We start from the raw sequence: 19,547 nt of genomic DNA, 5'->3' as shown, positions 1-19,547 counted from the left end.
GAAGTCCGCCAGCAGAGCGGAATTATTTGCCCACCCCCTACTTTATACATACATTCAAACCTGTGGGCCACAGGTTTGAATCCAGGAGGAGGCCAAGTCAGTTGTTCATCTGTCAAAGGTTGAAACAATTTATTTGTTTTTGTAAAGCGCTATAGCAACCAAAGTGCTCTTCTGGGTATTGAGGTGGGTAATTGAAACATCTGTTATTAACAGCCCAATACTGTAGAAGGAAGTATAAAACTTTAAAAAAATGCACAGATGGAGGCAATCTGGGAAATGGGAAGAAAGGTGAAATGCAAACAAAAAAAAACATTCTGGAGATCATCAAGAAGGGCTGTTCAAGCCCATAATCGAAATTTCGGGGACCCAATGGTATACTACTTTGTAACAAGTAATATTCCAAGCGTATAAGTGATGAAGTAGACGTAGCCGAGTAGTGTCTTTTAGGTCATTTATTAAGTCCATAGGAACAGTGGTAGCAGCCCAACCAGTAGTAGCCTACCTGCTGCTCAGCCCATCTTCCAACTGTCAACACTCACACCAGGCACCCAAGCATTCCACTTATGTCCATCACACCTACATTCCACACAGAACACTCACACTGGCTGAGCAGCTGGGAACTAGGTAAAAAGGAACATCATAAACATAACAAGAAGATACTACATTATCTTCTCCCCTGAAAATTGAAAAATTATAAAACCATACTAAAATGAAAACAACTATACACAACAATGTAAAAATGAAATCAATAGAGCATGACCTCAGGGATGAATGGGAAAAACCACATCACGAGAGGGAACAAAGACTAAACAAAAGAGGAAAGAAGAATTAAAAGATACACATGAAATATCACACATCCTCCTCCTTTAATATAGAAACAACTAGAAAGTATAGAGAACTATAAGCTCACAGACAAATAGCGCATTCCACTATGTCCATCACACCAACATTCCACACAGAACACTCACACTGGCTGAGCAGCTAGGAATTAGGTAAAAGGGAACATCATAAACATAACAAGAAGATACTTGTCTAAGTACTGTGGGGTGCTTGTATCAGAACGTGCCTGACAGAGGGTAGATATAGGATAACATTAGGATAATACCTGGGCGCCCTATGTGTTACCTTTAGCAAATACGGAATATGTGTCCATTACAGTACTAGACACTTGGGCCACTATTACGAATTTCCTAGATTTACGTGTGGAATTGCAAGCATGCCAGAATCTCCGGATGATATCCCTGCACTTAAATCTGGGGATTACAAATCATTTCTCCCGGAATCGGTAATAATGTAACACAAACCCGGAAATACCATGTCTAAATTTGAATGTTTTTCCTCCTTACAGGGGAAATAATGGGTTCAAATGTACACACATTTACCATCTGCTTGCAGCAGCTGATACATGAGTGACAGGTCTTTTAGGAGCACATTGTGGGAGGTGGGCAATGGAGAACAGCAGAACAGGTGAGAGGAGGCCATTTGCAGCTCTCCTTATCCTGCAATTACAACTCAAGTGTGAGCTAGGAGCAGCAGCGGCTTCCCCACCATTTCCACTCTAAAGTTAGTGTCCGCTGTGCCTACGCCTGTAATGATCAGGCCCGCAGTTTGTGGATCCAGTTATCCCAAGCCGAGAGACACCCGGGGCCATATTAAACATAAAGCACATTTTAATTGTTTGCATCGGGTGCAACTTTAAAAAGGTGCACCGGACGCAAATAGTGAAAATGAGCCCTATTACGATTAATGCGCTGCCCCCAGGGCAGCCGCAAACTCGCAGCGCATTCAGGTGAGAAACAGAGCGGCTGCTTACAGCTGCTCTGTGTTTTCACAGTGTAGGCGGCAGCCCGCCAGCACTTTTGAAGGGGATTATAGATCCCCTTGCAGGCAGGTGCCGTCAGTGACTGCACCCACTTGCACAGGGATGTCTGGGGGGTCCATGGGACCCCCTTTCTCCCCGCCTAGAGAGCTACCAGCAGGGGGCACACTGACAATGCACCTCCTGGGGCTTCTCTGCCATTATGCCCATGTCGGTAATACAGCACGTGTGCAGAGGCAAAGGGATTTCTTCATTTGCATGGGGCACGTCTGCGACCCCTTCAGTTATACCAAAGTGCCCTGGGGCACGCAAAGTGGGCACAAACGCCCATTGCGCCCCCGGGGCGGCACTTTATATAATACGACCCCTGGAAGGTTAGAATGTTCCAGAGCAATGCTCCCCATGAATACGCCGGGTTCCTGTTTATACCAGGTCTCTGACTCTACACAGGCTACATTCATGCAAGACCTCTGCTTATGCCAAGACGCACACAAGGGTACTGTGCTGACCCTTATTATAAGGGGGTTCTGGCAACACAAGTGTTCTGAGTAAGCCAGGGTTTTTACCTTATTTTCTTAGCTAGGGTCTCAGGTGTGGCGTCTTGTGAACGCCATGGCACATGGAACGCATTTACTGTATGTCATGTTGTAACAGAAGTATGTTTTTTTATACACCTACATTACAATGCAACCCAGGGGCAAAGATGCCAAATAAGGACAATAATTCATCCGTGCTGGTCCTTTCATATTCCCTTCCTCATATTGTGGGATTTTGGGCCAATCGCTTTTCAGGGCCGAGCTATCAGTGGTGCAGCGAGTGCAGCGGCACCAGGTCCCAGTGGACTTATGGGCCCACTGAACACCGATTGTGGCTGGTTTTACTAGCGGACAGTGGGGCCCCTTTTAATTGCTTGCAGCTGTTGTGGCTCACAGTAGAGCACTGACAGCCCGTGGACGACATACCCGAAGTAGACGGGAGTGAAGGAAACTACATGTCCCTGTGCGCATTGCGGGCTGATGCTCTGACGTCATCACGCACGGCGCGAAGGCGAAGAAAAGGAACATCCGGCATCGAGCGGGTGCCGGTTATTTTGGTTTCCAGGTTCGAGTGCGGACGAGTGTGGCGGTCTGGTAGAGGTGCACAGCACCAACCTTGATTCCTCGCTGACTTTGTTTCGCACTGCCTTATTTGTTACCCAAGTCCTGCCTAAGAACTGAGTTAGTAGCGGTACCGCTGCGGTTCCGTTGGAAGCCTCCCCAAGGCATTGCGGGATCGCCAGTACTGTGAGACTCCTGTAGAGTGTATATTCAGTAGCGCGAGCAGGCGACTCTAGTGTGCTGAGCCGTACCTAGTTCCTTACGGACCAAGTGAAGCATTCCAGTGGTCCGGTGGTTGGCACACCTGCCGGTGTGGTTTGGAATTTCCTCCGAGACATTTTGATATCCTCTCATTTCCTTAGTTTGCTCTACCCCAGAAGCATGGGAGTAGCGCAAGGGGTTTGTGCAGAATCCGTGAAAGGAGTTGCTGGCAACTAACAGGTTCACAAGCTCCGCTGCACCTCACTTGTTTATTTGTATTCTAACAGGGGCTGAGAGGTGACTTCTGGCACACGTCCTTCCCCTCCCCCTGTTAGATCCAGGATTGTGGTAGGTCCGTTTGTTCAGGGAGTGGACAAGTGTGGGGGGGAATTACCAAGGGTGGTATCCATCGGCTAAACAGTGTCATTTCCGTAGATTCACGAACTGTCCTGATCCCCGGCTCTCCAGGTCTCCCAGTTCAGGAATGCTTTCTTTCTTTTACAGGTACAGCAGGGGAAGTAGGGGAAACATTGTGTACAGGAGTATAGGGGTTGTCCTAACCATAGCGCCTTGTTATTTCTCTTTCAGGTCTCCCTCCCTGCAGTCCCCTTCCTTTCCTTCCCTCGCCTGATCCCCCTTCTGTGTCTGTCATATATATACCAGACCAAGGGGTTATCGGGAGGTGGACCCCTTACAGCATCGTGCGACCCTGAGGACTTTGGACGGCGACAGCAGCAGGGCCCATGACTTGATTGCTGCTCTATTGATCACTTCCTATCACTCTGTCTCGATCACTTGCTTGCAAAACCTGTGAGAAATTACCACATTAAGCCATGTATCCACATAAGAACATTTACATCCCACACCCAGATGAAGTCTTGCAAGTCTTGTGGCAGTCAAAACTTATTGCTTATCAGTTTTCCATTGACTTGCACTGATCCACACTTACACATTTTGCAGGTGTCAAACAAGTCAGAAATGTTTTAAGGCATGGGCAAAGTAGGCAATTGCCCTGGGTCCCAGTGGCGGGGGCAACCCTTAACACTGGAGGGGTGTAGGGGGAACCAAGAGACAAACCCGGCATGGGCCAAAAGGGTAATAAAAAAACACCTTACTTACCCGTGTTTCCTCTCCTCCATGCAATCTACTTTCTTCTGCCATCAGCATGACGGCACCTCATGGAGCCTCAGGCAACCCCTTTCTACAAATTCCGATGCTGCTCTCATGCTGCAGGTGAGTATGTGTTAACAAGGGCACAGGGTGCTCGAAAAGCGTCATGGAGTGAGAGGATAGTAAACATCTTACCTTCCATCATTATCTGGTTCCGTTTCTCTCTGTTCGCCGGTGTGGAGGTTCGGAGAGTGCTTTTGGAGGATATATATATATATATTCACTGAAAAAACCATAGGTTTCACACATGTTATAGTTAGCTGGACATTTCACTCGTAAAAAAACATTGAAATTCCCCCGTTATAGTTAGTTCAGGTAACTATAACTCGCGCGACCGCAATCCACTGCTGATGACGTCACATATTACATCACTCATGACATGGTCAGTGACATCACTGATGACATCACTGATGACATCTCAAATGACATCACTGATGACATCACTGATGACATCATCCAGTGAATATGTGTCTTTTTGAAAAATAAATATTTTTTATATATGTATATCTAAAGGTTAATGGAAGAATAAATGGGTAAATAAGTGTCTAAATGGATGGGGTTTTTTGTAAAATTAATTGTATAACTGACTTATTAACAGTATCTTAGTGAATACAGTGATGTAATATGTGACGTCATCAGCAGTGGATTGCAGTCGCGCGAGTTATAGTTACCTGAACTAACTATAACGGGGGAATTTCAATGGTTTTTTATGAGTGAAATGTCCAGCTAACTATAACATGTGTGAAACCTATGGTTTTTTCAGTGAATTTGCAAGGTCTTTTAAATGCTAATTCCTAACTATAACGTGTGTGAAACCTATGGTTTTTTTAGTTAATTTGTAAGGTTTTTTAAATGCTAATTTATGCATGTATTATTATATTTTTTATATATTTATTTTACAATAAACTACCTATGTATATAGTTATAGATTGACTGTATCCTGTAATATGGAATGGCTCAGCTCTTATTTGGATAAAGTTGAACAGCATAGTTAATATCTTCTATAAACTTATAAACAGTTTAAAATGTTTTTTTTTTTAAGGGTTTTTCATGGTGCGCGCACCGTGCGCGCACCCCGCAATTTTTTGACAAAGGCTAGGGGGTCAGGAACTCTCTACCCTGCCCCCTTTTCACGTTCTCGACCTTTCTTTTTCACTGTCACACACAAAATGGCGTCCGACACTTCCTGATTTCGACCGATTGGAATGTTGACTGACATCTAACCACCAATCAGAATTACGCTCGCGGACATTTGGTGCGCACCCCGTGCGCGCACTGTGCGCGCACGGTGTGCGCATATAGATATTTATGTACTTCACTGCAATTTTCTCAGGAACTACTGAACAGATTGACACCATATATGCAAAAGGCACATGCCTGACCTCAGGACTACCTCTTTGCCAAATTTCAAGTAATTCTGTTCAGCCGTTCGGGCTGTACTTTCGACTAAAGGTCCTATGGGAAAATGCATGGGGAAAACACGTTTTGGGACCCCCCTTTTTTCTCAGGCCCCGCTTGACGAATCACCCCGAGACTTTCAGGGTAGGAGCTGAGCAGAGCGCCCCATTAGTTTTGAAAAATTCACGACTATTAAGATCGTGCAAATTAAGATACATCGGCAGCACCATACACAGTGTGAAAATAAGAATCTTAGAACACATGCGTGCAATCACAAATAAGGACTTGAATTATCCAGTGGCAAGATACTTTGCCATGAAACACAACAGTGATTGAAATTTACTTCAATACTTTGGATTAGATCATATACCACTCCATATCAGAGGTGGGGATAGAGTGCTTAAACTGAGAAGATTGGAATCTCGGTTTATAATCGACTTGCAGACAAAAACTCCGAATGGTTTGAACAGTGGTGAAGAGTTAACTGTACACCTAGGGATCTAGGATAAAAATAACTCATCTGACATTGTAGATTCTGAAACTTCTTAAACTAATGTTGCATAGATAGGTTGAAAAGGCCGATACACGGCGTGAATGAGAGAAATGGGTGAGGACAATAGGCGGTTCCGTATGACTGAACCGCTAATGGCCGATCCACGGCGAGATTTAAATGATAAGGAGGTGCAGAATCATTTATATTGACTAGGTGATGCATAACACATAAATAATAATGTATAATGTGGTATGAATTGTTTTAGCAATATGCTTATATACAATTGTGAATTAGAATTCTAAGTCAAAATGCTTATTTTGCACACTCCAAAATAGCGCCCAATTTGTATGGGAAGATTTGTCCTTCATTTGTTTCAGAACCCGGAAATGCTGTGTTTTTTAATATATAAAAAACGATGCCGCGCTACACAAATTGCAAACACACTGACTAAGGGAGAACCCGAAACACGTATGTGAAGCGCTATGGAATAAACTGGTTATCGAACGAAACCCGCGAGTGCTGTGTCTTTCTTCCCAACTGGGAGAGAGAACTTTGGAGCTGGATAGAATACACGGGGCACCACCGTGTGAGAAGCACCCGTCATGGAGTGACCCGTTGCAAAGGTGCAGTGGAGCGAATATATATATATATGTATATATATATATATATGTATATATATATATTCACTGAAAAAACCATAGGTTTCACACATGTTATAGTTAGCGGAAATTTTACTGATAAAAAACCAATGAAATTCCCCCGTTATAGTTAGTGCAGGAAACTATAACTCACGCGACCGCAATCCTCTGCTGATGCTAATACTGTATTTAGACACTTATTTGCCCATGTCTTCTTCCATAAATTTTTAGCTATACATATATTACAAATATTTTTTTTTCATAAAGACACATATGTCATCAGCAGAAGATTGCGGTCGCGTGAGTTATAGTTTCCTGCACTAACTATAACGGGGGAATTTCATTGGTTTTTTATCAGTAAAATTTCCGCTAACTATAACATGTGTGAAACCTATGGTTTTTTCAGTGAATTTGCAAGGTTTTTTAAATGCTAATTCCTAACTATAACGTGTGTGAAACCTATGGTTTTTTCAGTGAATTTGTACGTTTTTTTAAATGCTAAGTTACTTTACGCCATTCGTGGCGCGCGCGCCCACTTTACGCAGTTAGTGCCGTGCACGCACGGTGGGCACGCGGTGCGCTACGCGCACCGCGTGCACACGTTACGCTAGATGGGCCATGTACGCACGATGCGCTTCGCGCACCGTGCGCACATGGAGGACATATTATGCGCTTCCTTGTGATAGGTAATCTGTTGAAATTTTTTTGGGAAATGCTGTGCTCTTATATGCCATGCCCAAATGGTGGCCTGCGGCCACCATTTGCACACGGGGTGGAGAGAGTGGGTTTTTTTTTTTTTAATAATTTTTTACCGTTCGGTAAGCGTAATCGGCGAAATTTTCGAAAAATAAAAAATTACCGTTTTTTGCCTTGGGGGATCTTTGAAGACTCAACTAACATGGTTATGTGCATGGGCGCTGTCTAAACAGCCCCTTTATATGTTTTTGGCATTTGTTTATCAGCTCCCCCCTCAGACTGCGAGAGAGAAAATGGCGGCCGCCGCTTCCTGGTTTCGACCGATTCGAATGTTTACTAAGATCTAAGGGCCAATCAGAATCGCGCTCGCGCACGCCACCGTACGCGTACGGTAAGCGTACCGTAAGCGCACCGTAAGCTGGCTCAGATATATATATTGATTTAAAGGCTATTTTCTCAGAATCTACTGAACAGATTTACACCAAACCTGCAAAAGGCACATCCCTGACCTGAGGACTACCTCTCTGCCAAATTTCAAGTAATTCTGTTCAGCCGTTCGGGCTGTAGCTGTGTCTAAAGGTCCTATGGAAAAATGCATGGGAAAAACGCGTTTTGGGACCCCCCTTTTATCTCAGCCCCCGCTTGACGAATCCCCCCGAGACTTTCAGGGTAGGAGCGGAGCGTAGCGCCCCACCTATTTTGAAAAATCCGCGAGGATTCGTCAACCGGCGCCAAAGTTATTCAAAATAGAATGTTGCGGATTTCCTATGGAAACGTGGTCCTAACTATAACTATAACTACCTACTGGCGACCGCCAGTAGGTAATATATATATATATATATATATATATATATATATATTCACTTAATAAACCATAGGTTTCACACATGTTATAGTTAGCTGGACATTTCACTCATGAAAACCATTGAAATTCCCCCGTTATAGTTAGTGCAGGCAACTATAACTCACGCGCCCGCAATCCTCTGCCTGATGACGTCAGATATTACAATATTACATCACTGTATTTAGACACTTATTTACCCATGTCTTCTTCCATTAATTTTTAGCTATACATATATTACAAATATTTTTTTTTCAGAAAGACACATATGTCATCAGTGATGTAATATCTGACGTCATAAGCAGAGGATAGCGGTCGCGTGAGTTATAGTTGCCTGCACTAACTATAACGGGGGAATTTCAATGGTTTTTCATGAGTGAAATGTCCAGCTAACTATAACATGTGTGAAACCTATGGTTTTTTAAGTGAATTTGCATGGTTTTTTAAATGCTAATTCCTAACTATAACGTGTGTGAAACCTATGTTTTTTTTCAGTGAATTTGTACGGTTTTTTAAATGCTAAGTTATGTATTTTTTTCTTTATTTTTTTAAGGTTTTTCACCGTGCGCGTACGGTGCGCTTCGCGCACCGTGCGCGCGCTGTGGGCGCGTTTGCGGAATGTTTCCGTTTCTACCGTACGCGCACGCTGCGCGTACTCCGCGATTTTTCGCAAAAAAATTTAAGGAAATTTTGGCCCTTGGGGGTCCTTCTGGGACCCCCTGACAAAGGCTAGGGGGTCAGGAACTGTCCACCCTGCCCCCTTTTCACGTTCTCCACCTTTGTTTTTCACCCCCTCAGACTGCGAGAGACAAAATGGCGGCCGACACTTCCTGGTTTCGACCGATTCGAATGTTTACTAAGATCTAACAACCAATCAGAATCGCGCTCGCGCACGGCAGCGTGCACGTACGGTAAGTTTTATCGTACGCGCACGGTGCGCGCTCATAGATATATATATGCTTTTAAATGCTATTTTCTCAGGAAATACTGAACAGATTTACACCAGACCTGCAAAAGGCACATCCCTGACCTGAGGACTACCTCTCTGCCAAATTTCAAGTAATTCTGTTCAGCCGTTCGGGCTGTAGCTTGGACTAAAGGTCCTATGGAAAAATGCATGGGGAAAACGTGTTTTGGGACCCCCCCTTTTTCTCAGCCCCCGCTTGACGAATCCCCCCGAGACTTTCAGGGAAGGAGCGGAGCGGAGCGCCCCACCTATTTTGAAAATTTCGCGAGGATTCGTCAATCGGCGCCAAAGTTATTCCAAATAGAATGTTGCGGATTTCCTATGGAAACACGATCCTAACTATAACTATCTACTGGCGACCGCCAGTAGATAATATATATATATATATATATATATATATATATAATACTCCACACAGTCCCGCTGTCTCGAGAAATACTCGAACACCCAAGTTGAATGCAGCTAGTTTATTACAAGTACAAAACGACGCGTTTCGCCATTACGGCTTGGTCGCGCTCGAGTATACAAAATTACACCTTGTTTTAAATCCAGTAAATTCGAAGACGGACTCATCACAACGATGTAACAAGCCCAATGCAACCATCGCGGCCATCTTACAATGATATACAATCGAGGGGGTTTCTATATAACGTGTAACATCGATCTCATACTAATTTAGTGCATTTACAACGTTGCTGTTGGTCTATAGATTAATAATATCATCTCATTGTACATGAAATATCCATTGCATCTATTATGACACACAATGCATTAAGGGCAATACTGTTTGTTATCACAGCCCATTGACACTTAACAATAAAGTTAATGTTCAAAGCATTACATCGTGCCCAAGTGGGCGACATACATAATTGTGTCTCAAATCTCACTGCACTCCATATGAGATGTCCAATACGTGTTCCTAAAGCATAAAATGTATTCGGAGCATATTAAATAACAGCTCTCATTTTACACATGCCAATAAAGTTATGAAATTCAATAACGCCCAAGTGGGCATAGACAAACATTGGAGGACATCCAAAAAGGTAATAGCAGTAGAGCAAAAGCCCTTTGTCCTGGCATGTAACCATACAATGTGCCGTCACATATTTATTAAACCCTAATGGGTAATAGCACCAATGAACATGTCCAATTGATTCGACACTACACGTTTTAGCATGATGTATATATCCACTACATACTACTTTAAGAATACCGCACATTGTATACATCTTCCTTCAATGACTGATATTCATGTTGCACAAAGTTGTGGCTCCATCTAAAATAAAATGTGAAAAAGTATATATATGAATGTATATAAAAAACTTTAAAACAACACTGCTGAACAGCTACAATCTCATTATTCCTGCAAATGTATTGCTAATTCCTCGCTCATGTTTAACCCTTTGGGTGCAAGGCTTTCCAAATCTACAATATATCGGGATTCCAATTTCCTTAATGACAGTTCTCTGTTCCCCCCTCTTACTCCCAAATCCGCGGAGTCAATCACCACCATTCGAACTTGAGTCTCATCCTGTAAATGTTTCTCAGAGAAGTGGCGGGCTATAGGGTATAATCTGTTGTTGTTCCGTATAGCACGGAGATGTTCTAACACACGTTTCCTAGCTGTATGTTTCGTACTGCCGATATACAACTTGGCACAAGGGCAGATAAGAACATACACACAGTGTGTAGTGTTACAAGTAAGTTTCTTCCTAATGGTAAATTCTCTTTTGGAGTTGGGTACCTGTAACTTATCACAGTCTGTGCTATTCCTACACGCTTTGCACTTATGACAGCACCTGAAACCCACACTACCAGAATTACAATTTACATCAAGATCTGTGATGTGATTGTGGCTCAATTCATCTCTTAGAGATCGCCCCTTTCTGAATGTAATCTGTGGATTACTGCCAAGATCATCTCTGAGATGTTCATCAGTGAGTAGTACATGCCAGTACTTTTTAAATATTTTACGTACCTCACTGGCTTGCCCTGAAAAGGTGGTGATGAATCTGATATTCTCCTTTTTAGTTTCTTTTTGTTTGGGGTAAATGAGTTCATTACGAGATTTCATCTCAACTCTGGAAATTGCATCTTTCACAGTTTTGACACTGTAGCCCCTCTCCCTGAATCTTTGACACATGATTGCCTCTTCACATTTATACGCAGCCACTGTACTGCAGTTCCTTTTCGCACGTAGCAGTTCTCCATACGGGATGCTCCGCACTAGATTCCGTGGATGACTACTATTGGCGTTAAGAATACTGTTACCCGCAGTTTCTTTACAGAATAATTTAGACGTCAGCTGATTGTCTCTGACTTCTAGGCGAACATCCAAGAACTCCATTGAGTTCTTGCTGATGTTTTCTGTGAACAGTAGGTTACATGTGTTTTTGTTCAATTTGTCAATAAAGATTTTTACTGAGTCTTCATCACCACACCAGATGAAAAAAATGTCATCGATGTATCACAGCCACAGGGAAATATTGTTGAATTCACTCATAATGGCGACCACCTGCTCCTCCCACCAGCCCATGAACAAGTTTGCGTAACTGGGGGAGAAGCAGGTTCCCATAGCTGTGCCCTGTGACTGCCTGTATATAGTGTCATTAAAGATGAAGAAGTTGTTCTTAAGACAGATCTCAATCATCTCCATTAACATCTGAGAGTGGTGTAAAAGTGAAATGGATCTAGTTTTAAAGAAATGTTGAATGGCTTGGAGCCCCAAGTCATGTTGAATGCTAGTATACAAGATACTGACATCTAGAGAAACTAGAGTGAAATCGGATTCCCAATGTATACCATCAATGATAGTTAGGAAATGAGTGGTGTCTCTTAGATACAAGGGTACGGCCACTACATAAGGTCTAAGAAAGTAGTCGATAAACCTTGATGTATTTTCATATAGTGAACCTATAGAGGACAGTATAGGTCGTCCTGGCGGATTATGCATATCCTTGTGTATTTTGGGGAGTAGGTAGAGAATCGGTACTCTAGGATATGTGCACAATATAGGTAGTTGAATTCTTCCTGTTCTAACAGTCCTCTATCTTTCCATCCAACCAGTGTCTCTCTGTATGTGGTTTTAGATTTCAATACCTCCGCCATTTCTCATCATTTAGTTGTCTCAATCCTTCTAGTAAATACTTGTGTTTGTCTAAAACAACCACATTGCCGCCCTTATCAGATTGGCGGATTACAATGTTGTGGTCTGCCTTCAAGTTATCAATAGATGTGATTTATTTTACCGTGAGATTTTTCTTATCACATGGTATCTTCCTATATCTCATTTTCTGAAGATCACTCAAGACACCTTTCTCAAATATCTCAATAGCTTCACATTGTACATTGGGGAGAAACACAGATTTAGGTTTGAAGTTACTCCCAGGATTGCCACCCAAATTCTCACCCCATGCTTCCCACTCAGGTATCGACTGACAACATCAACAATTTCTGTCATGTTCTGTAAAGCATGTAACAATTCAATGTCCACCACATTTAAATTACTCTCTTTGTGTTTGTCACTTACAGTTTCATGTTGTCGTGGCTTGGTGTTGAACCACTTCTTCAGCTTTAGTTTCCTAGAAAACAGGAACAGATCAATGCGGGTTTGTGCATAGTTCATGTTTGATGACGGACAAAATGTTAGGCCAAGAGAGAGAGTCTCAATTTCTTCTGTTGAAAGAGACCGTTGGGAGAGGTTGACAACCGTCATATTTTCTGTTTCTTTCCCCTTGTCTCCATTCCCACTGGGGTTTTGTCTGCGTTGATTCCTCCTCTTCTTGGCCTGTTTGTTCCTCCTGTTCTTCCTCTGTTTCCTCATCCTCGTCCTCTCTGGGCCCCACTGTCTTGTTGGTATTCTGTCCTGTTTTGATTCAATAGCTGGAACTGTAATAAAAAATTACTTGCTCTCTTCTGTGTGTCGCTTGTTATTTCTTGATTAATGCCAGACGTGGATGCATCAGGTAAGTTCCCATCAGAGACATCACTTTCACTTATGTCTCCTGTCACACCAACATTGATGGGGGGGATAGTCATCATTCCTGTTTTCTTTTCAAATAGGTGATCATACCGGAACTTGTGGATTGCATATATATATATATATATATATATCCAACAGCAAAAGTTGCCTGCAATGAGGAGCCCACACAGGTGAGTTTCTGTAGCCACAAATTTAATGCAAAGGGAACATCTCAAGTAGCGAGAAAGCTTCAACGAAATCGTAGTCCTGCCCAACGCGTTTCGTGGATAAACACTTCGTCAGGGGCTGAGGGCTTGAGAAGAGTGCAGTACACGGCAGTTTGGAACAGCGCTCATTTTGATAAAGTAACTCCACCCAGGTGGGCGTGGCCAACACCGTGGCCTGATGGATATTGTAGTGCTGCTCTTTGATCCTGCAGTGAGTTGCCATGTGCCACACCCCAATTGTCTCTAATGATCCCAAGTGGGTTGCGAGAGGCAGTCTCGACCTCTTGAGCGGTTCGATCATTCTTTCATCGGGCGAACCTGTCCTTGAACTGGCACGGCATTTGACATGTCAGCAGGTCTGTACCTCGGTACAGCAGGGCTTCACTCGCGGCTCAGGCTGCGCCGCAATACATCCAACAGCAAAAGTTGCCTGCAATGAGGAGCCCACACAGGTGAGTTTCTGTAGCCACAAATTTAATGCAAAGGGAACATCTCAAGTAGCGAGAAAGCTTCAACAAAATCGTAGTCCTGCCCAACGCGTTTCGTGGATAAACACTTCGTCAGGGGCTGAGGGCTTGAGAAGAGTGCAGTACACGGCAGTTTGGAACAGCGCTCATTTTGATAAAGTAACTCCGCCCAGGTGGGCGTGGCCAACACCGTGGCCTGATGGATATTGTAGTGCTGCTCTTTGATCCTGCAGTGAGTTGCCATGTGCCACACCCCAATTGTCTCTAATGATCCCAAGTGGGTTGCGAGAGGCAGTCTCGACCTCTTGAGCGGTTCGATCATTCTTTCATCGGGCGAACCTGTCCTTGAACTGGCACGGCATTTGACATGTCAGCAGGTCTGTACCTCGGTACAGCAGGGCTTCACTCGCGGCTCAGGCTGCGCCGCAATACATCCAACAGCAAAAGTTGCCTGCAATGAGGAGCCCACACAGGTGAGTTTCTGTAGCCACAAATTTAATGCAAAGGGAACATCTCAAGTAGCGAGAAAGCTTCAACGAAATCGTAGTCCTGCCCAACGCGTTTCGTGGATAAACACTTCGTCAGGGGCTGAGGGCTTGAGAAGAGTGCAGTACACGGCAGTTTGGAACAGCGCTCATTTTGATAAAGTAACTCCTCCCAGGTGGGCGTGGCCAACACCGTGGCCTGATGGATATTGTAGTGCTGCTCTTTGATCCTGCAGTGAATTGCCATGTGCCACACCCCAATTGTCTCTAATGATCCCAAGTGGGTTGCGAGAGGCAGTCTCGACCTCTTGAGCGGTTCGATCATTCTTTCATCGGGCGAACCTGTCCTTGAACTGGCACGGCATTTGACATGTCAGCAGGTCTGTACCTCGGTACAGCAGGGCTTCACTCGCGGCTCAGGCTGCGCCGCAATACATCCAACAGCAAAAGTTGCCTGCAATGAGGAGCCCACACAGGTGAGTTTCTGTAGCCACAAATTTAATGCAAAGGGAACATCTCAAGTAGCGAGAAAGCTTCAACGAAATCGTAGTCCTGCCCAACGCGTTTCGTGGATAAACACTTCGTCAGGGGCTGAGGGCTTGAGAAGAGTGCAGTACACGGCAGTTTGGAACAGCGCTCATTTTGATAAAGTAACTCCGCCCAGGTGGGCGTGGCCAACACCGTGGCCTGATGGATATTGTAGTGCTGCTCTTTGATCCTGCAGTGAGTTGCCATGTGCCACACCCCAATTGTCTCTAATGATCCCAAGTGGGTTGCGAGAGGCAGTCTCGACCTCTTGAGCGGTTCGATCATTCTTTCATCGGGCGAACCTGTCCTTGAACTGGCACGGCATTTGACATGTCAGCAGGTCTGTACCTCGGTACAGCAGGGCTTCACTCGAGGCTCAGGCTGCGCCGCAATACATCCAACAGCAAAAGTTGCCTGCAATGAGGAGCCCACACAGGTGAGTTTCTGTAGCCACAAATTTAATGCAAAGGGAACATCTCAAGTAGCGAGAAAGCTTCAACAAAATCGTAGTCCTGCCCAACGCGTTTCGTGGATAAACACTTCGTCAGGGGCTGAGGGCTTGAGAAGAGTGCAGTACACGGCAGTTTGGAACAGCGCTCATTTTGATAAAGTAACTCCGCCCAGGTGGGCGTGGCCAACACCGTGGCCTGATGGATATTGTAGTGCTGCTCTTTGATCCTGCAGTGAGTTGCCATGTGCCACACCCCAATTGTCTCTAATGATCCCAAGTGGGTTGCGAGAGGCAGTCTCGACCTCTTGAGCGGTTCGATCATTCTTTCATCGGGCGAACCTGTCCTTGAACTGGCACGGCATTTGACATGTCAGCAGGTCTGTACCTCGGTACAGCAGGGCTTCACTCGCGGCTCAGGCTGCGCCGCAATACATCCAACAGCAAAAGTTGCCTGCAATGAGGAGCCCACACAGGTGAGTTTCTGTAGCCACAAATTTAATGCAAAGGGAACATCTCAAGTAGCGAGAAAGCTTCAACGAAATCGTAGTCCTGCCCAACGCGTTTCGTGGATAAACACTTCGTCAGGGGCTGAGGGCTTGAGAAGAGTGCAGTACACGGCAGTTTGGAACAGCGCTCATTTTGATAAAGTAACTCCGCCCAGGTGGGCGTGGCCAACACCGTGGCCTGATGGATATTGTAGTGCTGCTCTTTGATCCTGCAGTGAGTTGCCATGTGCCACACCCCAACTGTCTCTAATGATTCCAAGTGGGTTGCGAGAGGCAGTCTCGACCTCTTGAGCGGTTCGATCATTCTTTCATCGGGCGAACCTGTCCTTGAACTGGCACGGCATTTGACATGTCAGCAGGTCTGTACCTCGGTACAGCAGGGCTTCACTCGCGGCTCAGGCTGCGCCGCAATACATCCAACAGCAAAAGTTGCCTGCAATGAGGAGCCCACACAGGTGAGTTTCTGTAGCCACAAATTTAATGCAAAGGGAACATCTTAAGTAGCGAGAAAGTTTCAACGAAATCGTAGTCCTGCCCAACGCGTTTCGTGGATAAACACTTCGTCAGGGGCTGAGGGCTTGAGAAGAGTGCAGTACACGGCAGTTTGGAACAGCGCTCATTTTGATAAAGTAACTCCGCCCAGGTGGGCGTGGCCAACACCGTGGCCTGATGGATATTGTAGTACTGCTCTTTGATCCTGCAGTGAGTTGCCATGTGCCACACCCCAATTGTCTCTAATGATCCCAAGTGGGTTGCGAGAGGCAGTCTCGACCTCTTGAGCGGTTCGATCATTCTTTCATCGGGCGAACCTGTCCTTGAACTGGCACGGCATTTGACATGTCAGCAGGTCTGTACCTCCGTACAGCAGGGCTTCACTCGTGGCTCCGGCTGCGCCGCAATACATCCAACAGCAAAAGTTGCCTGCAATGAGGAGCCCACACAGGTGAGTTTCTGTAGCCACAAATTTAATGCAAAGGGAACATCTCAAGTAGCGAGAAAGCTTCAACGCAATCGTAGTCCTGCCCAACGCGTTTCGTGGATAAACACTTCGTCAGGGGCTGAGGGCTTGAGAAGAGTGCAGTACACGGCAGTTTGGAACAGCGCTCATTTTGATAAAGTAACTCCGCCCAGGTGGGCGTGGCCAAAACCGTGGCCTGATGGATATTGTAGTGCTGCTCTTTGATCCTGCAGTGAGTTGCCATGTGCCACACCCCAATTGTCTCTAATGATCCCAAGTGGGTTGCGAGAGGCAGTCTCGACCTCTTGAGCGGTTCGATCATTCTTTCATCGGGCGAACCTGTCCTTGAACTGGCACAGCATTTGACATGTCAGCAGGTCTGTACCTCGGTACAGCAGGGCTTCACTCGCGGCTCAGGCTGCGCCGCAATACATCCAACAGCAAAAGTTGCCTGCAATGAGGAGCCCGCACAGGTGAGTTTCTGGACATTGACAAAGGCCAGCATGGCCGAAACGCGTTTGTCTGCCTTGAAAACGGAATAAATAAGAAATTTTGAATACCATCGAGAGTGTGCGCCACGTTCTTGTGTCCTTGACGAGGAAACGTTTGAAGAAATATATATATATATATATATATATATATATATATATATATATATATATATATATATATATTATCTACTGGCGGTCGCCAGTAGATAGTTATAGTTAGGATCGTGTTTCCATAGGAAATCCGCAACATTCTATTTGGAATAACTTTGACGCCGATAGACGAATCCTCGCGAAATTTTGAAAATAGGTGGGGCGCTCCACTCCGCTCCTTCCCTGAAAGTCTCGGGGGGATTCGTCAAGCGGGGGCTGAGAAAAAGGGGGGTCCCAAAACGCGTTTTCCCCATGCATTTTTCCATAGGACCTTTAGTCCAAGCTACAGCCCGAACGGCTGAACAGAATTACTTGAAATTTGGCAGAGAGGTAGTCCTCAGGTCAGGGATGTGCCTTTTGCAGGTCTGGTGTAAATCTGTTCAGTATTTCCTGAGAAAATAGCATTTAAAAGCATATATATATCTATAAGCGCGCACCGTGCGCGTACGGTAAAACTTACCGTACGCGCACGCTGCCGTGCGCCAGCGCGATTCTGATTGGTTGTTAGATCTTAGTAAACATTCGAATCGGTCGAAACTAGGAAGTGTCGGCCGCAATTTTGTCTCTCGCAGTCTGAGGGGGTGAAAAACAAAGGTGGAGAACGTGAAAAGGGGGCAGGGTGGACAGTTCCTGACCCCCTAGCCTTAGTCAGGGGGTCCCAGAAGGACCCCCAAGGGCCAAAATTTCCTTTAATTTTTTTGCGAAAAATCGCGGAGTACGCGTAGCGTGCGCGTACGGTGGAAACTGAAAATTTCCGCGAACTGCGTAACGTGGGTGCGCGGTGCGCGAAGCGCACAGTGCGCGTACGGTAGGCGCACGGTGAAAAACCTTAAAAAAATAAATACATAACTTAGCATTTAAAAAAACGTACAAATTCACTGAAAAAACCATAGGTTTCACACACGTTATAGTTAGGAATTAGCATTTAAAAAACCTTGCAAATTCACTTAAAAAACCATAGGTTTCACACATTTTATAGTTAGCTGGACATTTCACTCGTGAAAAACCATTGAAATTCCCCCGTTATAGTTAGTGCAGGCAACTATAACTCACGCGACCGCAATCCTCTGCTGATGACGTCAGATATTACATCACTGATGACATATGTGTCTTTCTGAAAAAAAAATATTTGTAATATATGTATAGCTAAAAATTAATGGAAGAAGACATGGGTAAATAAGTGTCTAAATACAGTGATGTAATATTTGACGTCATCAGCAGAGGATTGCGGTCGCGTGAGTTATAGTTGCCTGCACTGACTATAACGGGGGAATTTCAATGGTTTTTCACGAGTGAAATGTCCAGCTAACTATAACATGTGTGAAACCTATGGTTTTTTAAGTGAATATATATATATGTTTAAAAAAAAGAGATATCTGGGAGTCCAAAATCCTACTGAAATTTTATTGGCGGGAAATGTTGGCAGCCATCTTGGGACCCGGTTGAAGAGAGTGCCCCCAAAAATGTTATTTTTTTTAAAGAAAATGGAGTAGGGTAGAAACACCCTGAACCCCTAGACCTCTTGGGGGGTGAGGTGGGGGGTCCCACTGGGACCCTACAGGCCCAAACAAATGCATCTTTAAAAAAACATTTTCAGCAGGATCCATGGATCCGGCCAAAAATTGTTTACAAATATAGCACGGGCTCCCATGCTTCCTTTGCTATCGGGCCCTGGGCAGGCCAGGTCCTTGGGCATTGTACAAAAAAGGAGAGGGTGCGCACGGGGACCCTCTCCTGGGGCTTATTATGCCCCGGGGACCACCACCTTCCTGGGGGTTCTTTAAATATTAATGCGGGGGAGGTAGTGGTCCCCGCTGCCCCAGGGACCACTACCTACCCAGGGCTTATTTCTTTTTAAATGGGGGGCCTCTCAGCCCCGACCCCTGCTCAGGGCAGCACCACCAGCGGGTCTTTATTGTAAATAAATGAGGGGGGCCTCATGGAACCCCCACCATTCCGGGGCATTAACATAAAATAATGCGGGCGTGCGGAGTCCCCCACAG

This window comes from Triturus cristatus, chromosome 4_2 (genome assembly GCF_964204655.1).
Source record: "Triturus cristatus chromosome 4_2, aTriCri1.1, whole genome shotgun sequence".
Taxonomy (NCBI): Eukaryota; Metazoa; Chordata; class Amphibia; order Caudata; family Salamandridae; genus Triturus; species Triturus cristatus.
Note: the sequence above shows the minus strand (reverse complement) of the source record.